The sequence below is a fragment of the Lactuca saligna genome, chromosome 3 (genome assembly GCF_052625555.1).
Source record: "Lactuca saligna cultivar CGN05327 chromosome 3, ASM5262555v1, whole genome shotgun sequence".
NCBI lineage: Eukaryota > Viridiplantae > Streptophyta > Magnoliopsida > Asterales > Asteraceae > Lactuca > Lactuca saligna.
The window spans coordinates 205,032,296-205,042,657 of record NC_136419.1 but is presented as its reverse complement, the minus strand read 5'-3'; positions in this window follow the sequence as shown (position 1 = coordinate 205,042,657).

The following is a 10,362-nucleotide window of genomic DNA, read 5'->3' as shown; positions in this document are numbered from 1 at the left end:
TGTGTATTGATCACACAGTCTCCTACTCTGATACCAATTGTTAGAACAAAGTTATTTTAGGATCGTATGATTCTAAGCAAGATATTAAATAAGAATGTAATAAAGAACACAAGTATGGCGCTGAATATGTCGAATGATTAATGCAATAACACCTCAGAAGAGCTCGATAAAGAACTTCAATCTGTAGAGGCGTTTAGGGTTACAAGAATCAACATAAATAGACAACTTGTTAATATACGCATACATGCATATATATATATATATATATATATATATATATATATATATATATATATATATATATACACACACACACACACATATATATATATATATATATATACTATAACCCTAATAATTAATCTAGATAACAACGAAACTAATCTAGATAGACACGGATGGACAGGCCCAATCCGGATACAAAATACTTAGACCAAGACGCAACACAAATATACTCAACACTCACGTTTTCATCCGATATTTCTACAATTTTTGGCGAATTTTACAAAACAGCCTATCATATTTGAAATAATTTTGGATCAACCTGTGAAGATGAGTAATTTGACACTAGTTTGAGGCCATCAAAAACTATGAGAAAAATTGTGAACAAAGTAGACAAAACTTCCAAACTTCCAGAATTTACGGATCCAAATTTCGACTTACGATGAATTTTCTACAAATTTTCTAAAAACTAGGTTGGAAAAGCCAAAAACCAGAAAAATGTGTATTTTCACAAAAACCAAGCCAAAAATGATATTTTTTACAAAAATGGGTTTAAAATGTTATTTTTATCACAAAGTAGTCATCAACACAAGTTTTTAACAAAACTGGAGATTAAAGTGTTATTCTTACAAAAATTGGGCCTTAATTGTAAATTTTTGGCTTATTGGGCCAAGAATGTCATTTTTACAAAAAGTGGGTTTTAGATATCAATTATGTAAATAATCAAGCTAAAATAAACAAAACAATAACAAACAGGTTAAAAAAGATATTCATATCCTTATTGGGTCTGGAAATAATATACATGTTTAGTGGGTCTTAGTGTCCTTTTACATGTATATTGGGCTCAGGATATGTATTCATATCCTTATCGGGCCTGGAAATAATATACATGTTTAGTGGGCCTTAGTGTCCTTTTACATGTATATTGGGCTTAGGATAGACATTCATATTCTTTTGAGCCTGGAAATAATAGACACGTATGGTGGGCCTTAGTGGTCCACTTACATGTTTATTGGGCTTGTGAATGGGTTTTATATGCATCCTTCTTTTTATGTTATTTTAGTGAATACTTGAGCCAAAACCAATGATAAACCAACAAATGGATTTAATTTGATCATTTTCTCGGTTATTGGGCCTTAGTGGCCCATTTTTATGTGTGAGGGGTCATGTATATGTTTATTGGGCCTCATTGACCCATTAACATGTGCGACGGACTTTGGATACTATTTGTGTGCCATTTGGGCCTGTAAATACTTTACATGTGAAATGGGCCTTAGTTGTCCTTTCATATATATTTCGGGCACATCTTATATAATCTCATTCAAATTTGGGTCTTGAAATGATTTACATGTTTAGCGATGCCTTAGCAGTTCACTTACATGGATCATTAGGACTTGAAGGAGTTTATACCTTTTTCTTCGCGTAAATTCGATAAGGATCTAGTGAGTTTTTGTCGGTTGGCACCTATTAAGTGTACGATCGTAGCCTCTAGTTATAACCAGAGTCTCTTGGAGGGAGAATGGGGATTTGTGTATAGATCTATACGGGGTTGACACCCCACACCTCAGCTGTTCGCTACAGTTAGACTAACTCAGTCTAGGGTGACGAAAACCTTATAATCAAAGTCAAAATCGGCGTCCAACGACACCAAGAGAGGTGAAATTGTCATTATTTAGTATGGTTATGACAGCTCGCTTAGAGGAATTAACATTATGAAGTTTATGGAAGACCTTGTTTTTTAACAGGCAACATCGAGTTGTCTGGGAACATTCTCTTTACATGCTCTTACATTCTCTCTACATTCTCTTTACCTTTTTAGTCAAATAAACAATAACATACATGCATTAATACAAGATCTAACACAAACACACTAAACAATTTTCAGAAAATATTTGATTTTCTGGTGGTTTTCAAAGTTATACAAATCATTTTCACAAACATGATTATGAACTCACCAACATTTTTATGTTGACCATTTTCAAAATAACTTGTATTCTCAGGAAACCGTTGAAGCAGGATGAACGAAACAAACTAATGGATATTGTGTTATATTTTGTTTCATCATACTATTTCGGCATGTAATATTCAAATATAATAGTCGGTGTAAACAATGAATGTTGTTATATTACATGTGTGATGATGATGATGTTATGTTTCAAATATATTCACTGTAATGATATTTCAAGATGAAGTCACGCACAAGCCCCCAGACGTTTCCGCCGTCTGGTTCGGGGGTGTGACATATATATATATATATATATATATATATATATATATATATATATATATATATATATATATATATATATATATATATATATATATTGTAGGGTACCCGCGCGATGCGGCCGTGCCAGATAATGTAATTTAACAGATACTATTGTGTTGAGTAGTTCCTTTCGCTGAATAGTTTCTAGCAAGATACCTAGATGAGGGGATGGAATAGCTTCTTATTCGGTGTCATTTATTGCTCTGTTTTTTATTTTATGATTATTTTTATTTTATGATTATTTGAGAAACATATGAGGTATTTGCGTTCGCCCAACTATGTGTTAGATCATTTAAACCCATTTATCAATTTTATAATAAAATCTTTAATATTATTTTTAGTTAAAAAGCATAAATACTTTTTATATCTTTTTTAAATTAAAATGAAAGACATATTTAGCTCCAAAACGGATGCTAATAGTCTAGTTTTTAAGAAAGTTATTTAGAGACGACAATTTTAGATATCAAATGTGGATTTGGCAAACTTCTAAAGCTGATCACAATAACTGAACTATGTGTCAATTATATGAAATAAAAAAAGATATTTGTTAATATAGTTTTTTAAACACTACATAATAGATATAGATATAGAAAGGGAGTTATAGTTGTCCAACAAAGGTAATATTAGGGCCGTCCTTTCCATTAAATGAATTAAACCCTTGCTTAGGGCCCCGGTTAACACAATTCAGAAAAACTAGATGAGTGGATTCTTCATTCTCCATTCGTGCATGCCACATAAATCATCAGCAAAGTTAATGACCACTTTTTCCTCTCGTCTCGGATTCTCTATGTCAATTCTTGACAGAAACCAATCTTCATTGAATATCAATCGATTCTTGATTAATCAATTTTTGATTATGATCTTCTTCCTCTTATTCTCCACTGTTGAATATTTAAAAATCAAAATTCAAAACCGAAAACTTCAAGGTTTAACTAAAGCATTTCATTATCTTTGTCCACGAGGTATAACTACATAACCTTCTTCATGTTTTCACTTATGATAGATGATTTTATTCCACAAAATTTTCATTTTCTTCATTTAAGTTAGTCGCAATGTGTTCTTGCAAATGGGTCATTCCCAAAAGTCGATCTGATTGGGAAGTTAGTATTCTTGATTACGACTGGGAATCACTTGCCCCTCATCACTATAAGCATGCCCTCAAAAATTCATTGGGAATTTGATGTTTTGCCTCTTGAATTTACTAATGTAGACCATTAAAAGATGTATGTAGTATGATTTATTTAACCATTTCATTACAAAAAAGTGACTGATAAAATAATGTAATTCGAGTACAATATATATTCTTTGGATGATTTTGTAGTATTTTGACAATTGTTAATTTACATCTTTTCTTTTTCAACCGTGATACCTATAATTTTGACCCAATATGTATCAATTCAAGTAAAATACCTGGTCCGAATTCCACTTGGGACACCATTTTAGGCTTGTTTTCAAAAAGATTTGATAGCAGCTCAAGTACAAAAAATGGAAAATACCCATCATCTAAAAGAGCAACATGTTAGAATATTTTCTTTGATATTTTGTATTCCTTCCAAAACCGTTCTATCTGAATTGTGGGTGATTCTTTTTTTCTAACAGTTGCAATAGAGGATGCATCCATTGATTAACACATAAAAAGTCAAAAACAGAAAACCTCAAGGTCACTACAAGAAAAAGGTGCTTCTGTGACAAAAATATCAAAGACTGATTAATCAGTCTTGAATACAATGTATCTAGGACTGATAAATTAGTCTTAGATACTATCTAGGACTGATTTTAATTTGTGGATTATTAGAGTCTGGCCAAAATTATCCGAGACTAAAATTCAGTCCCTATTATGTTTGCATCGATTTAGGTTTGGTGGGAAACACATTAGGGACTGAATTTCTGTCTCGAATAGTTTAGCGCAAACTTTGACTTTGGAGGGGAAGTTATAAGGGACTGATTTTCAGTCACTGATAGACTTGTGTCAGTCTTGATTATGTAAGGAACTTATTAGGGACTGAAGTTCAGTCATTGATACAATTGCACCAATTTGTAGGAATTTATCCTACAGATGAGAAACATTTTAAAGACTGAATTTCAGTCTCTAATAGACATGCACTATTTGACATTCGAATGAACACATATAATTGGCTAGATATTTGTATTTAAGAATGATTATTTAGTCATAGATGCCATATATTAGAGACTGATGAATCAGTCACAAATACTAATTCGAAGGAAACTTATTAGGAACTGAAATTCCGTCTTGGATAAACTAAACACATTTGGCTTCAAAGAGAAATCATTATGGATTGAATTTTAGTCTTTGAGACACCCATGCCCTCCACTCCACATCATCCCATCTATTCCATTCACTTCCAATAACCACCACTTAGTCAACACATATAACCACCATCTTTAAGCTGCAACTATGGAGCATTACTTTGTGTTTTAGTTTGTGCTACTCATGTGATCATTTTCAAGAAGGGTGTGATGGGAAGATGAGCGGTTTGGTCATTTTCTTATTTATTAACAATATATAAATAATAAACAATCAATGAGGACATTTGATATATGGTATGAACCGAGACTTTAATAAAAACAAACAATGAGGACGATCCAAGCTAGAATAGAAAATGTTGGAAACTAAACGTGTTAATTAATACAAACCATATAGACTATTCATGTGATTTACTTTTAAAAAAGAAGGTTTTGAAAATCGTATTGTAGACCGAACCAGCCGTCTTACATGTTCGATGGTCCAACTTGTCCAACCGATTGGACCGGTCTCAAAAGCCGGGAAAACCTGATGATGTCATAATTACATTATTATTAATTTAAATTATATAGAAAATTACATAAAAAAAATATTTTTTAAATTTCTATTTTTTACCGATTCTTACAGGTTTAACCGATTCTTACCATTTTTTAGCGGTTCACATGACGAACAATTTTTTGGCTTCTAAGAACTGGGTTTGTGACCGTTCCCGATTGAACCGGCCGGTCCCATCGGATTTTAAAAACATGGTAAAAAACAAAAATTTATAGCAATTTGTATAAAACGGAAATAAAAAACATTGAAATTCAATTAAAAAATATAAAAACATTTAATTCTTTGGAAAAGTACGAGTCCAAAATTATTAAAAAATCTAACAAATAAAGTATGCATATTGCAAATAAGGAGGAACACTCCTGTGGTTTGGATGGGATACGGGATCAACAAGTCTTTTCCGGAATTGCCGAGAGCATGGATATAGATTAATGGTACGGTTATTCAATCACATTCGGCCGCACAAAACCCTATCAATACCTTACCAAAATTGAAGGAAGACTAGCGATTGCAAGGAGTCAAGGGCTTTGTGAAGTATTCGTCAATTCAAGGTAACATTAACTGTTTGTAGCTTTAATTTAATCGACTTTGATTTGGAATATGGTTATGCTTTGAATAATATATTGAAAGTCAATTCCAAAAAGTGCGATATGAATTGTCAACAAATACATGTCATATAATATGAATTGATATGATTTGGAATATGATTATGCCTTGAAGATGATACTCTTTTCTGCTAGAAATCTTTTCCCATTTAGATTTGATTAATTGTCAACAAATACAGATCGTCTAATATGAAGATTATTAAATAAATTACATAAAGCATTAGCAACTACAGGACTTCTTTTCAATATAAAAGTATTCAACTGTAAACCTTATATGTTACTGTTTACTAAAAGTTGAGTTAAAGAAAATTTTAAATGTAATGGATTTCAGATTTCTGTTTTTGACCTGATTTGTGTTTTTAACTTCAAATCTGAAATTTTGGACAATGTACTTTTTACAACCTTATCAACAACTTACACAATGTATGGGTGTTATTCAGTTATGTAATTCTATTTTATTTTTATTCGGGTTCGAGAAATGTACTTTCTAATTTCTGTAGGAGGAAGTGGTCCGAGAAAAAATCCTCAATCAACATCAAATTTGCTTGTTGGTGAAGGAACTGTCTCTAACACAACTGAGCCAGTAGTTTGCCAAAATACGGATTCTTTTCCCAAATCCAGCACTATAGGTAAAGATCATCAAACCATGGATATACACCCATGCTTAACACAATTTAGTGAAGATGGATTATAATATCATTTTCTTTTTTATTTTATAAAAGTCACTGCTATGTCTTCTTTTGCATCATTTTTTTAGTTTTTAAAGATCACCAGACCATGCATATAAACCCATGCTTTCTTATACAAAATAACAATAATTCCACTGTGATTGCCAAAGAAGAAAACCAGAAACAAAACCAGAAAGAAAACCAAATCCTTGTTTGTTTTATTAATTATCTACTTCAGATTAGTCTATATCTCTTTGTCTCTATCTATCCTCTCATCATAAACATAGAACTGTTACATCCTTTCATGGCATCTGTTGGAATAATCAAAATCTAGGATAGGTTTCACCCAGGGGTATTTTGGGAAAAACCATCGTATTTTTAGTTTTTTTTGTTAGATTAGGATTTTTTTTTTGGTTTAGTGTGAACTGTAAATGTATCTATGATGTTTTAATTAAGTTTTATTCATATTTTTCTCAACAAAACTTGGAGTATAAGAAAATTTTCCCAGAAAAATTTTCCCCTGTTTTGTTCTTCACCTATTTCGCCTCTGTATCTTGTTTTTATGTCTCTGGCCAGCTGTGATTTATGTGTTTCTTTCTTTCTTTCCACTTATGTTTATACATTTACACACTTACGTGACTAAAAAAACAGGAGGGAGTGGTTCTAGAGAAAATACTCAACCAGCTTCATTAGCCACAGATGAAGTCGTTCCAAGTAATAGTAGACAATTTATTCTTTTATTTATAATATTATAGATTATGCATTAGCTGATGTATACTTTCTGACGTGTAGATCAACCACAGAGGCGGAGGCGGGGCCCTAATATTAATAAAAAGGCATCACAGATTTTGGAAAAACAACCTGGTGCTCGAATTACATTGACAAGAGATACCTATACAAAGAAATTCATTGGGGATTCAGCAATATCTTTTGCAACGGAGGTTGGAATTGTGATGCGGAGCTTTTGTGAAATGGAATTCCATACTTGGGAGAAAGTAGCAAAAGAAAATAAAGAAGAAATGATTAACATATTGCGTGTAAGTTACATATCATTTTCCTAAATCTATTCATTTTTTTGTTAAAATTTAAAATTCATAAATGGAAGTAATTTATTATTATAATTTAATTAATAATGTTCAATTTTAATTTTTGTATTAAATGTAGGAAAAATTTGAATTGCCGCACGAAGATAAAGTTCTGATGGAGTATGTAGATGAACAAATGCGGAGGCAATGGAAACGCACACGAAATATTTTCAAAGATTATTGGAAGAAAAATGGAGGAATGACAGATCCACAATTTGCAAGATCTAAAATCAAGTCAGATTGTCGTAGCGAAGAAGATTGGGGTTATTTGTGAGATTATTGGGAATCGGATAAAGCAAAGGTAATTATTAAATTCTATAAACCTTATAATTTCATCTTCGAATTCTTATTTTATTTCTTCTAGTATTATAAAACATGCGCTGTCAAATATACAATAATATACACTTATAACAAAATTCTCTCAATCTTGCACATACATATTTAATTTATGTAATTAAATCTTATTTATATATTATTAACACGTATAGTTCAAATTTTGTAGCAATATGCTGAACAAATGAAACATAATCGGGGAAAACTTGTTATTCCAAGTAGAGGAGGCTCAAGATCGATAGCAAATCACAAATTTGCCATGGTAAACTATCAAATTAATTCATATTTAAATTAATATATTCAAGAAAATTTATTTTTTACCTTTACTTATATTAATTTTTATTATTGCAGACAAATAAAGAGACTCAAATGCCCCCCAGCCCAATCGAGTTATATCATAAGTTGCATTTTGATCCTATAAAGAAATGGATAAATGATGAGTCACGCATTCAATACGTAAGAATGATTTCTTGACTAATATTTATTTATAGTTATAATATATTGATATTGGTGTTATAAGTTTTTATAATATGTTTTTATGTTGTATTAGGAAAATATTCTCCAACTCAAGGAGGAAGATTGTGCCAAATTAGTTTCGGCGGGAACAAGCATTACTCAAGAAATGGAATCCGACATAGAGAAAAAAGTCATTAAAACTATTTGTGCCAAACATAAAACATTACAATCTGGATGGGAGGCTTCAAGTGGACTTGTTATGAGGAAAAAAGATATACATCTCTTATCAACCGCAGAAACATCTCAATCAGCCTCAAAAGATGAAGAAGATATGAAAAGTAAGATTGTTGCACTTGAGGAGGAGGTTCGAATAAATGAACAAAAAGTCAAACAAAGTGAGGAAAAATGTGAAAAAATGTTGCAGTTATTATCTCGAAGTTCCCGGATTCTCAAAACATATTATGTCCACCCAATGAAGATGAAGCTCGTGTGTATGATGACATAACAGATCTATCAGAGCAAGCATAGCAAGCGTAACATTCTTGACCGGTTATTAAAATTTGGAACTTCTTTCACGTATGGTTTAGTTATTGACTAGTTTCTTAGACATTTTTGTTTGTTGTTTTAAATTTGGATATGATGTCTAAATTACATTTTATTTATCTAGTACTAGTTCATTTGGTGTATTAACAAGCGTATTGTTTATATTAGTCACTATATATGTTAGTTTAAGACTAAACTTTGGTTTGAAACAATAGCAGGTTAGGGACCGAATGACATTATATTTGAGACTAATATTCAGTCACTAGAAAATCAGGTTAGGGAGCAAATGGCATTGTATTTGAGACTGATATTCAGTCACTAAAAATCCAGGTTAGGACTAAATGAAATTCTATCTAAGACTGACATTCAGTTACTGAAAAATCTGGTTAGGGGCTGAATGAAAATGTATCTGAGACTGACATTCGGTAACTAAAAAATCAGGTTAGGGACTGAATGAAAGTGTATATGAGACTGATATGCAGTCAATAAAAATCAGGTTAGAGATAGAAGATGATAACATTTGAGACTGATATTCAGTCTTAAATAGATATTATCAGGGACTGATATGAATTGAGTAAGGATTTTAATGAAGCGTATCGGATACTGAATGATGTAGTATGTAAGACTGAATTTTAGTCCCCAAAAGTTATTATCAGGGACTGGTCTTATATGAAATTGTGGATTTAAAGAAAACACATTTAAGACTGAATTTGGTATTATGAGGGACTGATTATCTGTCTTTGATACAATTACATATTAAGGACTAATTTTCAGTCCCAGATATTAAAAAAAAAACACTATCTAGGACTAGGTTTCTGGGACTAGCTTAGGACTAGCGAAATCAGTCCTGGATTCTCATTAGAGACTGATTATTAACCATCTAAGACTGAATATGTCAGTCTTTGATACCCCTTTTTCTTGTAGTGGGTTGGCAAGAAGACATGAACTCACTTTCTCAAGGTTGTCGAAGACAAAGCTGGTATTTCTATTAATTCATAATCATGTCTAAGATAAAATACGAATAATAGGCTTTAAAAAGGAAAATTCAACAAGAAGCTTCTATGGAATCATAGTCACTATTACTTGCCAAAGGACCCCAAAAATTTGGTTTGTTTAAACCCGCAAACTAGTTGAGCCGCCCCCGGGTAATACTAATGTAATGTTTCTATCAAATTAAAAATTATTCAATAACACATCACCAATAACATTATAAATTTATTTTTTTTGTCCATTAAAAACTATAGACTTCATATTATGCTTTTAATAAATAAGTCAATACATTAGTAATAATAAGAAGTTTTGAAAATAAAAACATAAAAGTTAATATAAATTCTAAAAGTTATTTATTTATCTACATTTCAATAAT